General features: G+C 33.5%; 1 protein-coding gene across 2 annotated transcripts in view; it reads left to right on the top strand.

The window, feature by feature from the left end:
* LOC129757777 (heterogeneous nuclear ribonucleoprotein K homolog) overlaps positions 1-22,453 on the top strand; it is a 42,253-nt gene that overhangs the window by 2,077 nt on the left and 17,723 nt on the right. Inside the window, exon 1 of one of the 2 annotated variants that reach the window (XM_055755079.1) lies at positions 19,664-19,816. The exons of the other annotated variant lie outside the window; for it this stretch is intronic. The gene's annotated coding sequence lies outside the window, so the exon portion shown is untranslated. Of the gene's footprint in view, positions 1-19,663; positions 19,817-22,453 lie in introns of those variants that run through there. 2 annotated transcript variants of the gene reach the window in all.

Below are 22,453 nucleotides of genomic sequence, written 5' to 3'. Positions count from 1 at the left end.
ACATAAATGTACTTAAAGTAATTTTAATACTATTTTTGAAAAATTTTATTAGTCAAAATATCATCAAAGTCAAGATATAGAACAGTACTAAAAATTTGAGAAAAGTTTTGTTTCTGAACATATTTTTTTTTATTTTATTTAGTACAGTAGTATTTAGTAAAGAGACTACATACAAAGAGGCGCAGTCTGATCCCTTTTGAAATAACAAGCTTGCAACCATGCTGTAGGGCTGCCTTTAAGACTGCTTGGTTTTGCTCGATTGGAATGACACTGACAGAAAATCGAAAATTCCAATCGTGACATTTCGTCTCTTTGTTTACTATAGGCTCGTTAGTATTTAGTACCGTCTCACAACATATGATTATACATATAGGGTGTTCAATAAGTTCGAATGAAACTTGTAATCACAGTTTTAAATTGTCTATTAGGAGTTAGAAGGTAGAAGATACCTTTTTGGTTTTCACGAGCTATCTCGGTTAATTTTACCTTTTTATTATTTTCCGTGTATGATTTGAATGGAAATAATATGGACGAATGTATTTAAAAGTAATACAAATATGTATCAGACGCTCACTAGTGGTCAAGGGGTTAACTTGAATCTTTCTGTTTGTTAACAACGTCGTTGTCGCCTGCACAGATTCTGGTATTGTATTTCGAAACTTTTTCCAAAATTTTGGTATTTTTAAAATCAAAAACATGACCGTACTCGATACTATGTTGTGCAAGTCCGGTTTTTCCTATTTTTTTGGTTTAAACATCGTTTTTATGATGTTCCAATCGTTTTTGTAAAATTGATTTGTTTCTCCAATGTAGGATTTTTCACATCCTCCACATTTTATGTTATAAGTCACATTAGCTGTTTTATCTTTTGGTATTTTGTCTTTAGTTTTTGTGAAAATTGTGTTCTTAACTTTGTTTAAAGATTGGAAGGATACATTAATATCGTATTGCTTTTAATATCTGGCTAATTTCTCACCTAGACCTGCACAATACGGAATTGTAATAAAGTTTTTTGGTTGCTCATTTTTAGTTTCACTCAGACTGTTGTACATTTTGTGGGTTCGTTCTTTTAAAATTTTTGCAACAAGTTGTTGAGGATAGTTTATCTTTAAAATATTCTGTACTGTTCTAAGTGTTCCTTCTCTATAGTTAACATTAGACAACTTTAAAGCTCTGTCAACTAATGCTACTACTGTGTTAATTTTGTGTGAGAATGGACTCACAGATCCAAAATCCAAGTCCCTCGGAAACCACTCTGTTGTTAAACTTTGTTGTCCGCACGATCATATCAAGGAATTTGATTTTGCCATCCGTTTCGTGTTCGATTGTAAATTTTAATCAATGATGCATACTATTGAACACTTCTATTATGGGCTGCTGCTCATTCACCTTTGCGCACACGAGACAATCATCCACGTATCTCTTGTAGAGCACCGGGGTGATACCTTGTACGAGAAAGGTGATGCTGAAAATAGTTTAAGAATCAAACTTTTTTCAACTCAATGGCAAAATCTTTGCACAAAAATTCGGTGTGCCGATGGGTAGCCCATTAAGCCCGGTGATAGCATCAATTGCACTAGAGAGGATCGAAAATGCTGCGCTAGACACCTTACTCGTACAAAGTATCACCCCGGTGCTCTACAAGTATTATCGTTTTAATTTTCGCCGAAAAAAGTCGATGAAAAAAACAAACAATAACGTATTATTGGAGTTTTTTGTACAGCATACATTTTTCTTGATTATTTACCACTTTGAAAAGCAAAATTTATCAAAGTCAATGGGAAGAACAGTCAAAAATCGGAAGCTACACATGATCAAAGAAATTGCGAAGTCCGTTACAGAAGTCATTATTTTCGTTTCAGGCTAAAATGAAGTAGTATGATAAAAAATGTGCTCAGCGGATTTTTTTTAAATTATTTTATCCAATTCGGCTAAAAGGCTTGTTCTGTTAGCATTCAAATACTGAAAAATAAAAAAAGTTAAACAAAATCCTTGTGATATATTTAATAAATATTTAATAATTTTAATAATAAAACCTGGGTGAACGATTTTAGATTTTTTATCAACTTGAATCAGCCGGCATCAAAGTTATCGACAAAATTTATTAGTTCTTGATGAAAACAGAGGATATCTGAAATTAAGTGATTCGATCCAAAAGATTTTTGCGATAATCTCTGATGTTTTTTTTTCAGAAAGAAAATTTATAGAAAACATCGATAAATTCAGTTATTTGACTTATAATTAACTCATTCCACATTATTAAAGTAATAGTATAGCTTTAGAAAACCTGTCCCAACGATATCTTAATAAGATTAAAAATTATAAAAACCTTGTTAAAATTCCAGAATCAAAAATTTAGTTGCTTAAGTATATGTGAAATTGAACATTTTTCTGTGATTTCGACAATTTTTCTCAACATATCAGTGAAATGATCCGATACAGAACTTCAATTTAAAAACGGGGTTATTTACCGGTAGTAGAGAAAACATCTAGGTTTTGAGGACAAGTTTTAATGGTGGAAAAAAAATCACAGGAAGTCAAATCACAGAAAGTTAAGTGCGGCCCGCCAACAAAATTTCAAAATTAAATTGGCCCGTTAGTTCAAAAGGTTGCTCACCCCTGGGTTAAACTACTTTATTTAAGATTTGTTTGATGATTTCATCATTTAACAAAAAATTTAGTTATGATTTGGATATTTTTTAAAAATCAGGAAAAATCAGGACATTTTAAGGGCAATTTTTCGAAAATCAGGACAATTCAACCTTTTTTGAAAAATCAGGACGGTTTCTCGAAAATCAGGACAAATCCTGATAAATCAGGACACCTGACACCCCTGCAATTAACCTCAAAAACTCTCGGTACAAAAAAACGGGCAGCCGGTCGACACACATGGTCGTTTTTGAGGTTGATTGTATGCGAGTGATGAAATCAATATTAATGTACCGGATATGATCCGTAAGTGCCTGATTATACTAGAAATCTCGCTTGGATGCAAATCTCGCTCGAAGCGAGCTTTGATGATTTGCCGACACCCTTATCGGCCTGGATGATGACAGAAAGTCATTTTGAAATTCTGTAGTGAGATCATCGATGCACATTTTCGTCGAGGCTTTTCCTACTAAAGATCTCAGAGCGAACCGGACAAAACTCAATTTCGACTGGAAATTCCTTTTTTTGTATTCAATCATGTATTACCAGAATAATAAGGTTTCTTTTACTACAAAGTAACTAATAAATTTGGTAACATTTATAAAACAGATTTTGCGCTAAGACTCAAATTTAATTGGAAAACTTTTGTTTCATTCCTTGAGGATTGAAACTGGTTCCCTTTTTTTTCTGAAAACTGTTGATTTTCAACCATTTTTACCTGCGAAGAGCATGTTTGATAAATAACCATAATGCAAGTTCTCCTTGAAATCCCAAAACTGCCATTATGGTTATTTTTCAAACATTAATGGTTCAATATGGCCGAGCGTGTAACGCAACGCTGGAACCAGAGTGCCTCCAGTAGGGTGGGTGCATACTGAGGAAAAGTAGGCAAGGGGTACCAAAAGTTTCTCATTGGGGGTGGAGACGGTGCGCTTTTTGACAGCGAATTGTTCGCCTACCATGCCTACGATTACGATTGCCTGTCACAAGATGGACGATTCCGTGCATTGGTATAAGAACACACCTAGCTTTACCCGCCTTGGCTGGAACTGACTCACACTGGGTGGCAGTGTTGCCAGATCTACGGATTTCTCCTTAGATATACAGATTATAAGCATTTCTACGGAGCTACGGATCGATGCTCAAAATCTACGGATTGTCAGCATTTCCTACGGATTTTCTACGATTGATCGAAAAAAATATAGGTATTCTGCGGATAAATGAAAACTCGTAACTGACGATCAAAAAACAAGATCATCAAGTTTCATTTTGTCTAATACAGTACATTTTTCAATTTTCGGCAAACCCACGAACTTGAGCAGTTTGCAATCTGGCAACGCTGCTGCGCAAGTTACACGTTCGTATTTATATAACCAATTTTGGTTCAAAAGTAACCATTTTCGACCTTTTCCGCGTTGCCTTTTTATGACTTCTCCGCTAGAACCCATAAAATGATTTTTCGGGGAGGAGTGGATGGAAACGAGCTCTTGCGGGATGGCCAATACAATAATCACTTGTCTGCTATCCTTAACGGGGTGGGGGTGGAGAAAGCAGGACTGGCGAATAATCTTTGACTCGCTGGTGATGTTTTTCATACATTCCGGCCGGTTTCAGCTCCTTCCGGATGGTGTGAAACACAGTTCCTTTAGTACTTACTTCCATTAGCTGTGACTGGTAACGATGGACCGGTGAGTGAGTCCTCGTCCTATTGAATGTTGTTGGTGTATCTGCCGTGCCTAAACCGGCGTCATCCAATTGGTACCCTGAAATGTTTTTTTTGTTTATGATGTTGGAATCGACAAATAATTGGAAGAAATCACTTACCTTTCTGCATCTCCTACAAATTCGAAGTTTTCACGATTTCCAGAACCGATTTTTCTGGAAACTGGATGCTGTTCGCGGAAGAATAAAAATTGCTTAATGGGCGTCCGGCTGCAATTACCGCTTTCAAAATGGCGATATCAAATTATTCAACCATTTTCTGGTTTATACTCGAAAACTACTAAAATGGTTGAAATTCTTTCTAGAAAAATTGTTGAAAAATAACCATATTGGCGGTTTTGAAGTAAATATCATAAAATGATATTTACTATTACTATTTGAAGTAAATTATAAAAAAATGAGCGTGTATGCGTATGCCCAGGGCGAGTACAGCTACGGGTGTGTTGATACATCAAAACACGGAATCGACCATCTTGTGACAGGCAATCGTAATCGTAGGCATGGTAGGCGCAAGGTGTGTATATATAGGAGGTGTTACCGAATATCAAATTTCCGATTCAGCCATTTTGGCTATTTAGGCTATATGCAACTGCGGAACTCATGAAGTTTGTTTCCCAACAAACCACAGAAAAGCTGAGTAAATAATCTTATGTTTGTAAACAAACTCATTGAGATCCCCGCTCACTCCTCGTCTACTTATTGTGAAAGTCGGAGAACCTCGTGTTTCAAAAACCTTGGGTAGGCGAACAACTGGCTGTCAAAAAGTGCTCATTCTCCACCCTCCACCACTGAGAAACTTTTGGTACCTCTTGCCTACTTTTCCTCAAAACGCTTTCACCCTAGCTGTAAGCACCCTGCCACATTTAAATCTGTATTTTCGAATTCAAAAAAATCTTTTTCGGTTTGGAAATCCGAAAAATCGGTATGAAAATCGGAATTTATAGTATATTGTGTGCTTACTTTTTTCAGTTGTTTTTACATTTATGATTAGTTTTTAAGAATCTTTAGAAGGATTATACTACACTCAGAGGAAATCTTATTATAAATTTCATAAGATACATCTTATGAACCACTTTTTTGCGTCCAAACTAATTTTTCATAAGAGTCTTATGAAATTCTTTCAGTTTTCATACGATGTTCTTATGAAAAATAGAAGAAACGGCATTGTGAAAAAATGATGAACACATTCATTCATAGCATCAGTTTTTTTTTCATCATCTAACAGTACGGAGCAATCGCCAGTTCATAGTTATTATAGTTTTCCTTTAATGTTAAATGTTATTGTTATCTCCGGAATGGTAAGTTCGATTTGATGTTTTGGTGTGAACGTTGAATATATTAGTAAACTAAAATAAATTATTTGTTTACTTTTCAGCAAGCTGATCGGCAAAAAACGAATGGTCGAAGATTTAGATGCGGCAAAAAAAAACTTTGATGGAGCCGTCTGTTAATGCGCTGCTGATGGTGACAATGCAGGATTTAATTTTAAACGAATTTGGCAAACAATAAAGTGAATGTTTTCAGCACGAAATATCGAGAATTTTTCTTATTAGAAAGTGATTTACTGTTTCCATAAGAATCTCTTATGAAAAGCAACAACCTCTCATTGAAGTAGGCGTTCATCTTCAGAATTCATTCGCGTCATAAGACAATCTTATGAATTTCATTAATTTTTCTTATGGCGCCACTTCATAAGAGAATCTAATGGCATACATAATAGTATTTTTCTGAGTGTATATTTTCCTCTCTTATTTTTTTTAGAAAATTTTTGCAAATTTTCTTTTTCATCCAGGACACCCCTTCATCCTCGTTGGTTGCGGCAAATAATAATATTTTACAAATACTTTTTTTTTGGGAACAAGTTCTTTTTTTCAAATTCCAATTTGTATAAATGTATTAAATTTTCTGGGAAATGGTCCTTTGGCGATTTTTTTTTTATAAAAATATCAATTCCGGTTAAAAAAAATCTGAAGAATGGTCCATTCTGACGAAAACTTTTGGAGAAATGGGGTACAACCCAAATTTATACGTAATCAAGAAAATCCGGTAAATGGTAGTTCCAGTAAATGCAGGGCTGGTAGCGAGTCACTTTTTAGTGACTTGGTCACTTTTTTGGGTCAGTCACTAAAAAGTCACTTTTTTCATCATTTGGTCACTAAAGTCACTATTTTCCGAAAAATGGTCACTTTTATCACCAAAAGTCACTTTTTTCACCGATAATAAACCAATGAAAAAGTAATTTGAATTGCGCGTGTTAATATTGATGGTAGTAACGGTAAATTACTTGATCAGTCAGTCAGAAATTTTTTTCGCCTCCGGCGGAATTTCGGCATGTATCACCCTTGGCTTGAGACATTTCGATCTACGACATTATTTGACGTTCGTGAATTGAAACTAACTTTGATTGTAGATTCTAGTTTTTAGTTCAATCAACCTTTTGTATTGGAACTCAAAACTTGATATCCAAAATCTATCTCGTCTTTAGCTAGAATGGGTTTTTATTAAGAAGTGTAACTAAGATTGAGATTGAAACGAACCATTTTTTTTTGTGAAAAAAATCTTTTATGTCATAACAAATGTTATGATGATATGAAATATTCTTTAAAAAACAATTTCAGACTCAATTTTATTTCGTGTTTTTTGTTCTTCTAAATACTTAAAAAAAGGGTTGTAAAAATTTACACAAGGCCACAAAAATTACATTTTTTTAGGTGCAATGAATTTAAACGGTAATTTCAACTAATTTGGGTTCCCCGAATCTAAATATGTATGCAATATTTCTATCAGCTTTTATATTTAATATTATTTATTTCGTCTTTGGTTTAATTACCGTACAGACTGATGACTTAAAAACTAAGAAATTCTTCTTAAGCCTATTTTAAAACGACGTTTGCACATATTAAAATTAAACAAATTATACACTAAATTAAAAAGTTCACAACACTTGTCAATAGGGTGGTTTTGGCCATAGGCAGTACGGTGGTGAGAAATTGAAAGAAACTGACATTGTCGAAGTGTTCTCGTTGGTACATAAATGTAAGCACAGTCAATACGGGTGGTCAATGTGTCGAATATAAAACCTTGCTGCAGTTCGACGCGCCGCTTTTCGAGTGAGGTTAGACATATCAGAGCACACCTGTCCTCGTACGGTGGGTTTGTTATTGAAATGAAAATAATTTAAAATCTTTAGAGAAGTTTCTGCACTTTCTTTTTACAAAAACTCAAATCAAAAACATATTATTTAGAAATAAAAGTTTTATATGAATTAATGAGCTTTAAATAGAATCAAGTTTTTTTTACACTTTCTGCTGTGATGTCAAAAATACTTGTAATGACATTTTTCCATAATCAGTTATCTATCAATTTTACTAGTAATAAACTCTTTATTACCAAAACTAAATGGCCGAATTTGACAAAATTTCTAGTTGAGGACACTATTTACCAAATCAATTATTGAAAAAATAAGCACCAAAATGGTTATGATGAAACATGTTTATTGAAAAAACTCTTCCTGAAATTTTTTTAAAAACTAATCTTTTTTATTTCCATACTGTTTTTTTCATTTTTTTTAAATAAATCTACCGAATTTTATTTTACAGTTTTTTTTTTCAATTTTATTATCAACTTGCCGGATTTTTTTTTAAATCAAACTTTTTAAATTTTTAAGACATATTTTTAACAATTGTTTCCTTGTTTTTAAATTCTAAATTTTCGTGTTCTTCAACCATAAGCCTTGAACTCAAAATTTTAAATAAAAAAAAAAAACATAATTTCAACCTTCTGTTCTTTCAGGACCCAATATTTTAATCAAAAGAGACAAAATACTCAGAGCTTGTAATTCAAAGCTTAAAAACCTGCGATTGAAACTTAAAAAACTTTTTATTAATATTTTTTATATGAAATCATATTTTTGGATCGATCATGATTTTTAAATTAATCTAAAAAGTTTGAAAAATTGTTCTAAGTAGCAACTTTCAAAATAAATTTTAATACGCAGTGTTAATAACAAAAGTTTTGAACTCATTATTTTTAATTGTTTATCAGTTTTTATCATTCACATAATTACTCATTTTCTAACATTTCTTTGTCAGTGGAGTTGAACATGGAGGATTTCACTTTATTAAAGGTTTTATGTCTGGCTTCTATAACTGGCACTTTTAAAATAATTATAAATATATTCTTCTTTTTATAAAATTAAATTAAAACATCAAACATTGAATAAATTCTGTTCAAAATTCATTTCTTATTCAGTAATCAGTAGTTTACATTTAAAATCGTGATTAAATATTTTTTGTTCATATTAAAAAATTACAGCGGAATTTCTCACTAAACTTCCAGTTAAAAATGAGGAAAAGAATTCCAAATTTAGATGCACAAAAATTAACAATTATTATCATTTTCCTAACATCTATTCATGCTAAGTTTTGTACAAGATTTGACATTTATTTTAGAATTCAGATATTTTTTAATTTTAAATTTGCTAAGAAATTCTTTTGAAACTAATTTATTTCTTACTTTCTTGACTTATCGAAAATTTGAAACATTCATTGTAATATGTTTCCAAAATTTTTTTTATAAGTCATTTTTTTAGTTTTTGTGTTGAACATGAGTGACAAATGGTGTAAAAAAACCCTTTCCTTTTCAATTGTTTATTTTTGGTATTGTTATTAATTTTATCTAAATTTGAATTTTGAAAACCCCCCCGGAAGGGTCCATCGCACGGGCCTGACTGGTCACATTTTTTGTACATCAAAATTATTTTTTCGTTCTACATAGTCACTATTTGGTCACTTTTTTCGGTCCTCAAAGTCACTATTTGGTCACTTTTTTTCAAATTTTGGTCACTAAAGTCCCTACTATTTCATTGTCAAACCGCTACCAGCCCTGTAAATGGTTTTCCGGTATTTGGTATAGTCCGGTAAATGGAATTACGGTAAATAGTACAGTCTGGTAAATGGTATTCCGGTAGATGGAATTCCGGTAAACAGTATACAACTCCAAAGACATACCCGTATTCAACAACTTATAACTTTTTTGTTACAGTCTTCGAGAAAAATGTTTAGTGGAAAATTTACTTTAAAGAATTTATAAATTGGCAGAAATCCTATTAGCAGGCTCGGTTCCACAGAAGAAACAAAAATGATGTTGATTTTTTCAAAACAAAATATTCAATTTTCCCATACACACCGAAAAGTTCAAAATTTTTTCATTTAACGTTACTTGAAAATTCTGCAAAAAATCATGGTAAGTTTCAAACCACAACGAAGCTGTTTAGAACTCAAGGTTTGAAAAATTCAAAAATTACCTACTCCAAATCGACTCAATCTACTGATATATAGTTGATTTCAGAAATTAACTTATCAATTTCTAAACTTGATTCAATGGGCTTGTGTTAACACATTGCGAATATAACTCAAAAGTTATGAAACTACATTCTACAAAATTAAACACAACAGTCAAGATGGTATAATTTACATCAGCGGTTTTCTTAAGTACATATATTTAGTACTAGCTGATTTTACCCGGCCTTGCTCGGGTTCGCATAAAATATAAATCAAAATGAGTCGTTGGACTTTTGGAAATTTTGGAAGCTTTGTATTCATCATTAGATATAAGAAATTTCGCCAATTTTAGGCCATGTGAGCTATGTAAGTTTTGTTAGTCATTTTCATGTTTTGATTGTGATTATTTATTGTTTTTCTCGTGTTCATAATTTAAAATAAAATTGTTTGTGTTTAAAGAAACTTAAAACTATTTCCCTAGAATACTTGTTCATCCTATCATAACAAACATTTTTTTCACCCACCATTTCTGAGGAAGCTTGAATTTCATTTACCTGATATCTTCAGCTGATAAAACTGTTTTTTTACTTTCACTTCCCCCATTTAATAAAAACTTCTTTTGGAAATCATTCCACTTTTCAAGTTACATGATCTCCCTGTACAATGGTATATTCAAGTTTTGGTTACTTAGAAATTTAAAAAAAAGACTTTCGAATTTTGTTGAATTATGTTCAAAACTCACTTTGCATGTTTTCAAATGTAGGTATGTGTGCTTTTAAAATCACACTGCTTTATGAGTACTTGCTCTTAAACGTTAAAAGTTCCACTAAAAGTTTTTTGAAGTTATCGAGAACAAACTATCTCTGAACCGGAGTCACCATTATAATGCTATGAAATTGATTTAATTTGAGTTATATTTCAATGTTTCCATTGTTGGACACAATCATCCCATTAATTATTGTGAAAAGTGATCAATGTTGTCAAGTCACATTGATGACCAAAAATGACTTAAAAGTTAGTAATTTGCCAATTAAATTGAATTGTATAAAACTCAAAACCTTAGATTTAATTTCTTAATAAATTTTCTAAGCCCCCGTTTGAATTCCTCGAAGGCTATCTAAGAGGCTGAAAGCTGAATCTAATAAATTTTTCTTCCTCTATGAAAAATCCCATAAATATTAAAATGGTTGGCTCTTATAAGCTGGAATTTATGAAAATCGGTTCATAAGTTTTTCAACACTCAGTCCAAATAGTTGTTCAGGTGAAAAAGTCAATTCATTGTTCACTGTTCAGTTCACTGTATGTTTTGTTGACCCTCAAAGCCCCCCAGCGGCGGTAAAGAGCTTTGATATACACTATGTACAATTCTTGTCAATATCTATATTCCTAAGAGGCTAGTTAGATTTTTCAATTCAAAATGTAGGCATATTATTGCATCCAAATATCTTGTACCGGTTTTACGTGCTTTGAAGTAGAGTGACAAAAACACCCGCCAAAATTTTCCTTTTCAAATTTTGAATGCTCAGCAAGCTTTGATTTGCTATCCAGTACACGTGAACTCTGGATGTTCGTTTCTAATGCCTGGCCCATGGTGATGGTGAAAATAACCCCGCCAAAGGAAAAAAAAAGCGGTTGCCAAAACGGGTGCCATGACTTTTGGTTCGTGTGAATAAAACCGAAAGTTGTATGGGAGGGTCCCTTTTCTTAGGTGGGAGGGGCTCATAACTATTACTAAAACTTTACCCTGGTTCAACTACATCTTTGTACCAAATTTCAGGCTGATCGGTTCAGCGGTGTGGATTTGTATGAGGTGCATACAAACAAACAAACATATAGTCCAACTCATCTTTATATATTAGATACCGGATTTTGGTGTTTCCATTTAGATTTCTTCGCGGTCCGTAATGCGTTAATGTTTCCTTACCTGCTTGTGATATGAATGCAGAAACAGTTGCTTATGTGCGAAGCCTTTTTAATATGCAAAGCCTTCCCGTTACAACTGTAAAAATATTGATTTATTTATTTTTTTTTACGAAAATGCGTCTTTAAATTTTTTAGATCGAACTTTTTCTCAAATGCTTTATATTGCGCTCAGTAACGCCTGTTAATTGACTCGAGAGCGAAAAGCTTAAAAAATGCATAGACAGAAAGTCGACACGCGATTCCCTCATTAGACTCTTGGGACATCGGCAGTTTTCCAAGAAGGTTCAATATACTAAGGTATGATTTCTTTGCATTCGTCTTTTGTTGGAGTGTATCACATAGTGTACTGCTAGCCGGAATTCAACAATTTTTATTGAATAAGAACGAGTTGTTTTATATGCACGTATGTAGCTTTTTTTATTATTATAACTGAAACGAAACAAATCTATTTCAATCAATAAAATAGAATGGACAACTATTTATTGTTACCACAAACTGCAAATATAAAAACTAAAAATCCATGTTTAAATATTTATAGCTTTCATTTCTGAAAATGCAAAACTATTGTACAAACGGCTAATTAAACTGTTGACGAATAGAAGAACATCAAAACGAGCTTTGTAAAGGTGTTACGTTTGAATTCAATAATCATGATTTTTTTCACTAACATTTTATTAAAATCATATCTCATAATTTCTATAATTTCAAAAACTTTAATCAAAATTATGGTCAATGTAAGAAAAATAACATATTGAATAAATTAGATACGGCATAATCAACAATAAGAACCTTCTATTTGAATGGTTGAAATCTAAAACAGGATTTAAAATAAAAAATCTGGTATCTGGATTTGAAACCTGAAATTGTTAATCAGCTTGTTTCTGAAATCCAAAAAAATTATTGCATTTGATTTTTTTTCACTTTGATTGCTATTTGATAGCACCAAAGAGATCCAACTCGTACTGTTTTATTAGTGAAAATGAAAGCTGAATCTGCATTTGATAATTTGAACCAGCGATCCGAATCTAAAATCTCAATCACATTTCCATAAAATCTCAATCTGGAGTTTTATTTATAAATCAAAATTGATTCTAAGTTTCGTAGCCTGTATCTAAAAATGTTGTTTCATAATGACCACTCATTTCGGAATAGCAGGAAGTGCGGGAAAAGTCAAGAAGTTATGACGTAGTGCAGATTTTCAGTGATTTGGAATGTTCTATTTAGAGTAAGGTTTCAGACTGCCCTGATTTTTCCGGACTTGCCCGCATATTTGACACCAAATTTGAGGAAAGTCCGGGGGCCCAGATTGCATTAGGAAAAAGCCCGGATTTTGCATGGAATTTTTCACTTTATTTGTAAAATGTAACAAAAAACTAAAATAAATAATTAAAGAAATTTGTAATGGCATGTTTTATCCAAATAATCATGACTTGTGTTTTGGAAGTCTGAAATACAATTTCGAATCTGCTGAGATGTGGTTTGATAAAAAAATACTTGAAATGTATTCTTCTTGATTTTTACTGAATAATTTCGTGGCTGTGACCAAATTTGTCAGGATATTGCCCGGATTTTGGTTTGATCTTTTTGATATGGAATACCCGGGTTTTGCCAGGTTTTTCAAAAAATGCCCTGTTCCGTCCGAAAAAAAAACCTGGCAACCTTATCCTAAGGTACATCCGGGACTGCTCGCAAAACTAGTTTTCACTCTTTTATGAGTCATCCTGTAGGTTGAAATGGCAAGATGAAGGTAAAAGTTGTTGTGAGTTCGATTCTCCCTACCCGATGGGATTTTTTTTTATTTTCTTTTTCCTTGGATAAAAATCTCAAAAAATTATTTCCTTGTTTTGCTTGAATGTAGTTGTCATGCATCATTTTGCTTGGAAGCTCAAATCTTAATGTTAGTAATGCTTTTCCAATCATATCATCTTTGGTATAATGCATGTTATAGCTTATTTTTGGCATAGAATTAGCGCCGAGCGGCATTGAAATTTTGAAAACTCTTTTTTTTGGTGTGGATGTCCACTAGACTGAGTCGATTTGGGGTCATTTTTTAATTACTCAAACCCTGGGGTCTTAAAAGCTTCGTTTTGGCTCAAAACTCATCCACATTTTTTTGTAAAATTTTTAAGTAACGTTTACATGAGTAAATCTGAACTTTTAGGTTTGTATGGGAAAATTGCATATAAAGTACTGAAAAATCATCATCATTTATGTTTCTTCTGTGCAACCTAGCCTGCTAATGGGATTTGGGTCAATTTATAATTCTTTAAAGGAAATTTTCTGCTGAACAACTTTGTCCAAGAACGTAACTTCGTATCTTTTTTTTGTAAATTCTTCATTTGAAACGGCTCATACCTTTAGGCTTTAAGGAGCCAGACTCGTTTTGTTTGATTACAATTGTGTGCTTATATCTATTTCACTCTTTAAAGAAAAGAAAGAAGATAGATAGGGAAATATGAAAATAAAAAGAATTATAGACAAAGATCAATAGCTTTTATAAAAAAGTATATTACGAACATGTAGTCCAAGTCTATCGCAGCCAGCACATCTCTCCCTGGAACATAGGGTGGTTTTCCTCGGGCCCGAAGGGAGTCTATGAAATTCGTTCTAGCGACAAGATTAACCCCGCACGACCAAACAATATGCTCGATGTCATGGTAACCTTGGCCGCAACCACATAGATTGCTGCCAGCAATATCAAAACGATAGAGTACCGCGTCTAAGGAATAATGATTGGACATGAGACGGGAAAATATACGAATAAAATCCCGACTCAAGTTCAATCTATTAAACCATGGTTTAAGGCTTACCTTTGGGATAACTTCGTATCTCATTAGACAAAAAAGTTATTAGTTGTTTAACAAGGGTATGTCTTTTTGCATTGATAAACTATAAATTCAATTGACACCACTGCTTGTGCCCCGCGAAGTTGCATCAAAAATAGTCATGCAATACCTCGCTGGGCACCTAGTTTTGAACCAAAATGAAGCTTTTTAGATCCCAGGGTTTGAGAAAATCAAAAATGACCCCAAATCGACTCAGTCTAATGTCCACATCTGATATTGAACAAGTAAAGCATGGATCACCATGAATCTGGACGCACTGTTTATTATACCATTGCGCTCCTAGCTGTTGAATCTGGAATGTTTTGACAGTACTTTGTTCGGAAATGTTTCCTCTATCAGTGCTGAAAATTTCATTACGATTCGTTTTGTTCCAAAAAAAGTTACACGTGATGGAAGACGCGAGACGAAAATAAATTTTGGACACCCACGTTAAAAACCGACGGGGTCGGGTAAAAAAAATCGCGAAATCGTTAAAAATGCTCAAATCAATCGTGTGCAGCGTTCTAAAACGTTTTCGTGAGATGCATACTATCAAACACAGGGTAGTCGGACTACGACATCGCCAAGAAATTCAACGTCGACCGGTACACCGTCAGAAGGATTAGTCTCCGCGAAGGAATACGATCCTATCGGGCCAGTAAGCAACCAAACCGGACATTGAAGCAGAATTTAGTAGCCAAAGGACGTGCCCGGAAGTTATACAACAAGATTCCAACGAAGTACGACGGATGCATCCTCATGGATGACGAAAGGTACGCGAAGATGGATTGTGGGCAGCTTCCTGGCCAAAAATTTTATAAAGCCACTGCAGTGGTACACTGCACTGGTCGGGGTGATGTCCCCGCCAAGTTCAAATTCGTTTTTGCCGATAAGTTGGCAAGAAAGTGTTTGATCTGGCAAGGTATTTGCAGATGCAGACGAAAACCCCCGGTTTTTGTGAAAAACAAGACCATGGACTCCGAAATTAACAAGGAGGAGTGCCTTAAAAATGTTTTTTTTTCGTACAATAGATCTCACAAAAGACCAGTAAAGTTTTCGCCAGATTTGGCATGTTGCCACCAGACTTGTAAACCATCGACATTTTCTCTGACAGTCACACAGCCTGCTTTTATCAGTATCATTGTTCGTGCCATCAAACGAATGCGACCGAAAACTTGCCGAACAGTCGACTACCATCAAACGAAACGACATTCATTCTTCTTTGTGTGATTGGCGAACGGGGATAATTTGATGGTCAAACGATCATCATTCCCGACAGTTTACGACATCGCCTATCTCTTTCACGCAGCAGAACTTACAGACTCAATAAGCAAATGCAATCTTTTCTATTCACTCCCTCCTGTTGAAAAAAAATTCGTCACTCTGCAGCGCCGGGTGATGTTTGGATGTGTTGGTCGAACAATGTGGAATGATTATCTCGATTATCTACGCAAGAGGGATGACAGTCAAACGACTAACCACAAAAAAGATCAAAATTTCGTTTGACATTTTTTTGCTCTCCGATCAAACGATTGCGCTCTCCACGATTGTCACGAACGATGTGTGGTGGTTGTCTCCGGAAAAATTCAAACGATGGTGACCACTCACAAGCCTGGTTGCCACTACAGCTAGGAGGTACTACAGTGGTATTCGGCCAACGGGTGGATTTTGTTGAAAAGGACATCAACCCACTCAACTGCCCTCAATTCCGTAATATCGAAAAATTTTGGGCAATTGTCAAGCAGAAGATGAAGAAGAATGGTAGGACGACTCGAGAAGCAACAGAGATGAAGAGATTGTGGAACAAAATGGCCGCTGAGGTCAGTGAATAGGGTGTCCAAACTTTGAGGAGTGGTTCTAGACGAAAAGTTCGAAATTTTATCTAAAAAACATCGAAATATTTTTTTTTCTTATTTTTCCTTTGAAGTGCAATAAAAACCCTAGATTTTGATTGTAAAACATTTTTATTTCGTTTACATAGCTCCGAGATAGACCCGTTTTAACGCGTCCAGATTTGTAGTCATCCATGCTTTAATCTGAAACTTGATTGTAAATTCGTATCCAATATAAGACTTTGATTCAAAAATCAAATCCATAAACTAAAAGATTTATTGAAACGCAACGAGTGAGCTTACAGTTGTTTATTAAAGGCACATATGAATAACTCCACTGCTGGTACACGCAGAGAAAACTTGGATTTTGAAACAAAACAAAACTGACTTTGAATCAAAAAATTCATTTTTTGGAATCAAACTCTTGTTTTCTTTGAATCAATGAATTATGGTTTTGATTCAAATGAATAATTTTTGAAAGAAAAAATAATTTTTTTGAATCGAATAATTTTGGACTTTGATTTTACAGAAATTCTTTGATTTATAAGACATTTGTTCAATTGCATATTTCTTTTGTAACAAAGTAAATTTTCTTTTAACCAAAGAGAAATGCTTTCGAAAGAAAGGAATAATTTCTTTAAACTAAAACTTCAAACTTAGAGTTATTTTGGATTGAGCAAGAAGATTAAAACAGAAAAATAGAATTGAGTTTGGCCGGTTGTGTTAAAAAACTAAACCAGTTAATCAGAGTTAGCTTAGGAGAATTCAGGATGAAGAATGGTAAGTGTATCCGTTAATAAAAAAGGGAATATTTAAGAACTTCTATAAGCGCTTACATTGTTACAGGACCACTGCTCATTCCACCCCAATAGTGATTAGTTTATCTTCGCCCGATCTTCAGCGGCAACTACCAGTCGGATGGTGAGGAAAGCCAGCAACGGGATTTGCTTCCGGAAGTCAGCCCACGAAGAAATGCGTTTACGCCAGACTGGTAAACTTTGTCACCGAAATTTAGGATTGGATCATTTAATTATATAGTGAACCAGTGTTTTTCTTAAGTTTGTGAATAAAAAAGAATTAAAAATGTTATATTTTTCTTTTTATTGTTTAAAATTCCTAATAGGAACTTCGGAACAACAGAAAATATTTCTTCCAATTGGAATAAATGGGAAAGAGTTCAATGAATAAATGCTTTTAAATCTAAATCTTTGTTACATTATAGCAAACGAAAACAACTTTGTATTAAATGAAACTGTTTTTTGTTTCAAAGGATTAGAATTTTGATTCAAAGATTTTTCAAAAGAAAAATTCTTCGAAACAAAGAAAAATGCATTTGAACCAAATTTTTATTTATCCCAAAATCAAAGGAAAAAATCCTTTGTTTTTGCGGCACTTTCCTTTGAAATAAAAAATCTTTTCGCTGTGTGTAGGAATCAAAAAGGAAACGAAAAAAACTCGAAAATACAACGCGAATTCCCGTTTGCAGTCTTATGCCTTATCAATTGGATGCTGAAATGCTCTCAGACACTAGCTTATAGCTGATTAAACAATCAGCTTTCTAGTTCTGAACGGGTTGTTAACGTAAAATCACCATTATCAACCAGCTTCTTACTCAAAATAAAAACATAAAAATTACGCTGTAGCGCTAGCCTCTTCAACCTTTGTTTCTGCAATAAAATCTTAAAAAGTGGGTTAATTTGAGCTTTTTTTCGTTTGGGTGTCACACGAGCTCTTAGAATATTTTTGTTCGAAGTACTAATTAAAGAGAAACTGGGGTATGTCCAGTCCATTAAAACAAGTGCAATGGCCGAGCATAAACCCTTTTCCTGTTTTGAGATGGTTCAATTCGTACTGTCACTCCTTTTAATTTTTATGTCCGAACAATAATAGTTATCAAATTCAAATCCGACATTGGAAAAAATGTTTCTAAAAATTATTAAAATTTTCCTGACATACATTTTTCTTAAAAACTTAGTTCACAAATCACATGCACTCTCTAGAGGTAGTTTCAGTTATTATCCTTTATTACACGTTTGATAAAAAAAGCTGACAATGCATTAGTAGGAAGCACTATATAGAGGATTATTTACCGATGAATAATAAATGTGTTCATGTTCTCCACCACAGTCTGAGCTGAGCTGTACGAAGCTTTCACTTCCCCTATTTTTAAGCCAGACTGATAGGAAAGCGACTGGCAATTAGATATATGGAATGTCATACAGTAACTCCATGGCAACAGTTTGTTTGGCGTTTGTTGGAGAAATGTCAAACATTACTGAAGATCAGCACATACTCATCAATTGCGTTTGAAAATATATAATAATCTTACGTGTTCTAACTGTCCTATCATTATCTCTGGCTTTGTGGCCACTATTTCATAATAACAGCTTGAATAAAATTTTCTTTTCTTGTGACATACACACTTATGTAAATGAAGCTACCTTAAGAAATGAATCGTAATTATTAATATTTCACAATTGTGAGAATCGTCCACAACAAGGAGAGTCTTCCGTGCTCAATTATTAACGATGAGCTATTTTGGATTCGCCAATGTTCTGCTTCAATATCGTAATAAATATTGGTGAAGCTAAAACGTTTCTGTGCAAGTAAAAGTAAATTTGTTGGTCGATTTCCTAATGAAAATACTAATGAACAAACAAGCCTCAAATTCTTGTTACAAATTGAAGAGTCTGGATATGTTTGATCAACTCAACTTTACAGGTCTGGTTCTACAACTAATTACCCTTTAGAAATATTATTCAAACTAAGAGGTATCTTAAATCGACAAATATTTTATCATAATAATTTTGAGTTAAAATCGTAACAAATCATTGGTTATTAGAAAATCTGATTTTTTTGGTTTCAACTGTCTGATTTACTTGATAATTCAAATCAGGCGCTTCAGATCTTTCTCGCATTGTTTCAAATTTCAAGATATATTTCAGAGACTTTCTTAAAATACTTTCTTGAGCTTATTCGCATTTCGCGAAAAATCACTAGCGAAGAGGATTTTCCAATATCGACGCTTCCTATGTGGTTAAGTGTGTGTTGTCATTGCTTTGTAAATGTTTTTTTTTTTTCAATAGCATCTATCAATATGACTTTCTTATGTCATATACTGATGGAATTATTCATGGCAATATAATGTTACTTAAACCAAGTTCTGTAACCCATTCTTGCAGCCTGTTGTTGTGGGCTCGATGTGCATAGTTGCACTATGTTCTAATGAAAAATATTAGGATGTAAATTTGATACGTGTAGATTGTCGATTGACCTACGTGGTCCAATTGAATGGTACATACAACGGGAACTGTCCAGTAAATAGAAGAACTATTAACCCCACCACCGAATTGGAATCCCCACTATGGATTGGAATTTATCGATAAATAAGGCCCTATCACCGCAGCTTTTGTCAGTACGTTATTTCCGGTGCATCAAATCGGATATCCCCAGTTGCCGTAGAACTAGGAACTTTCAGTTAGATAGTGATAGGAAGTGATGTCCATTGTAGTTAATAAAAGTGATCAAGATTCACGTATTCAAGTTTGGTGAATTGGTTCTATAAAATTCTAATCTGTTCAAGGTATGCTCCCCTCTAGTGAATTTATCAATAGACATTGAAGTTCTTATGATAAATGTGTGTTGCCGTTGTTATATCAAAAATGTTTCAGAACGATTCAATATTAAAAAAACATAGATATTGTCTTACTAAATACCTTTAGGTTTTGCTTTTTTGCGTTGATAAATATCGTCGCACATTGAAAACTGTGACAAAAAAAAAATTAAATCGAAGGTTTTGTAAGTAAAATACGTTATACACTTGATCCATTGTGAGATGAACTGCCATTTGATCTGCTGCAACGCTGCAGCATACGTAGTACTTCGATAAAGTACGAGATATCTCGTAGCTCACTTTCCCCGTTTGTGCTAAACTTAGGAGAATAATTCATAAGTAATAAATTTATTCACCAAACTATATTTTACGAAACCAAACAAGACACTTTTGATTACTCAAAACTATCTTATTTCTACAATGTTGTCCAATGGTTTCCGAGATACAAAAGTCCAGTATTTTCCAGATTAGATTTCTTCATGGTTCCTAATGTGTTGGGAGACTTACGAAGAACGCGCAGTTTGCTTGGTCGGGGAATATTGGATACTAGCTGACCCTGTGTACTTTGCTAACCTTCTGAAAATAAAGGAACATTGTAAAAATTATTTAAATATTGATTTTTTTGCTGGCTTCATTTGAATTTCAATTTCAGCATTTGACAATAAGAGCTGAAGTTTCAGATTGCAATACAAAGATGATTTAACCTTTTTTATGATCCTTTATCATTAAATTCGTCTTTCAAGATCTGAAATTTTTATTGTGTTTTTATAAGTTTCATAAGTTATTTTATTATGCCAAAATGTATGTTTCCCTGGGAAGGGTTCATAACAATCATAGAAACATATCTCGGACCCTAATACCTTCGCATGTCAAATTTGATTCTATTCACTTGATTAATTCTCAAGTTATGCCAACAAAATTGTATTAAAAGTCCCTCTCCAATTTCTCTGTACTCACTACAAGAGGGGTGGTGTCTAAAATAATAATAGAAACATATCTTGAAGAAAAATCCTTTTCCATGTGAAATTTCGATCCCTTTTATAGATAAGTTCTCGAATTGTGCAAAAAATTATATAGAATGGATAAATCGTATAACCATTTCTTGTATCACATCTCACATGCTAAATTTCCCTTTTTCTATTCCCAACTGGAAGGAAGGAGGATACCAAATACATACTTCACTTTTCTTTGTCGGAAGTCGGAAGTCGGAAGTCTGGACTTCCGAATTAAAATTTAGTGCTGGCGCATTATATCATAGCTGTTTTCTATGGTTAAATAAGCGTCTTCCTTAAGGTTGCCATTATGCCCGTATCTCCCCTTCGTATGTAGACAAGTTTTAGAGCATTTTTTTTAAATTTTGTGTGATCCGCATTAAAACTTTAAAATTCAGATTTAGTGCAAATTGGCTGCTTCGATTTTTTGGCTCTGAATGCAGTAAAGCATGGCTGATGGAAAATGATTGATTTTCGGAACATTGTTATTGCTTTTGAGACCCCTTCCCCCCTTCTAGTGAGAGGGAGGGATCTCAAACTATAATAGGAACCGTCTCAGGCCTCAAAAGCATCCATCTGAAGTAAATCAGTTCAGTAGTTTTTGAGTCTATAGGGAACAGACAAACAGACAGCAATCCATTATTATGTATATAGATTCAGAATTTGAATGATAAATTGAAATTTTTAAATCAATTTCAAAATAAATGTTAAATAATTATTAATGAAAATAAGAACTAAAAACTACGAACTCAGATATAAAAAAGACCAGAGAAACCAACCTGATAACTGTATCTTCAAATTGCATTAATTTTTTTTGGGATTTTAAATCAATTGATTTATTCATCCCCACAGGATGAAAAATTGCATTAGGAAAAATGAGTTTAGAACAGAATCTTAATTTGAAAAAAATCCTATAAAACTACACACTTAATCTTTTCTCCTGTGGTCGGAACGATTTTCTCCTGTATTTTCAACAGCTGAAATTAAAGGACAAATCTCGGGACAGAAAAAGTGCTCAGGAAAACAACTGTCAAATTCACCTGTAGCTTTGAATCCGTGTTTTCCTGTAATTGGCAGGACTGTTTAAATTTTCCTGTGAGTTCGAAAAGGCTTTCTCCCGAGATTTTTCATCAATTTAGGTTTCCTTCCTCCCATTTTTTATTTTTAAAATTTATCCCAATGCGATATTAGAAAAAAGAACACAATTTCTTGACGAAAAGATTGAAATTTATTTTCAAATGTTCGAACTTTTTTTTTCATTTTTTAAGTTTTATTTACCAATGTGGACACACATTCATAACCGCTACAAAATACACAGGCGGAACACCTTCTCTGTAAAAAAAATTGTTGAAATTTTTAATAAAACGCCGGATGGCACTCATGCTTACCGAAGCGCCGTGCGAGCCTGACATATACAGACCCCGTTCGATTTTGGCAACATTCGATTTTGGCAACATCCGAGCAAAAACCGTTCGATTTTGGCAACATCCAAAAAAGACGGATTTTTTTGTAACTTTTTTATTTTTTATTTTCATTTCAAATTAACCAAAATAAATGTAAAACGTAATATTAGCATGAAATTTTTCAATTTGGCTTATTTATAATAGTTTTAAAC

The sequence above is a fragment of the Uranotaenia lowii genome, chromosome 3 (assembly GCF_029784155.1).
Source record: "Uranotaenia lowii strain MFRU-FL chromosome 3, ASM2978415v1, whole genome shotgun sequence".
Taxonomy (NCBI): Eukaryota; Metazoa; Arthropoda; class Insecta; order Diptera; family Culicidae; genus Uranotaenia; species Uranotaenia lowii.
This window is presented reverse-complemented; position numbering and strand designations above follow the sequence as displayed.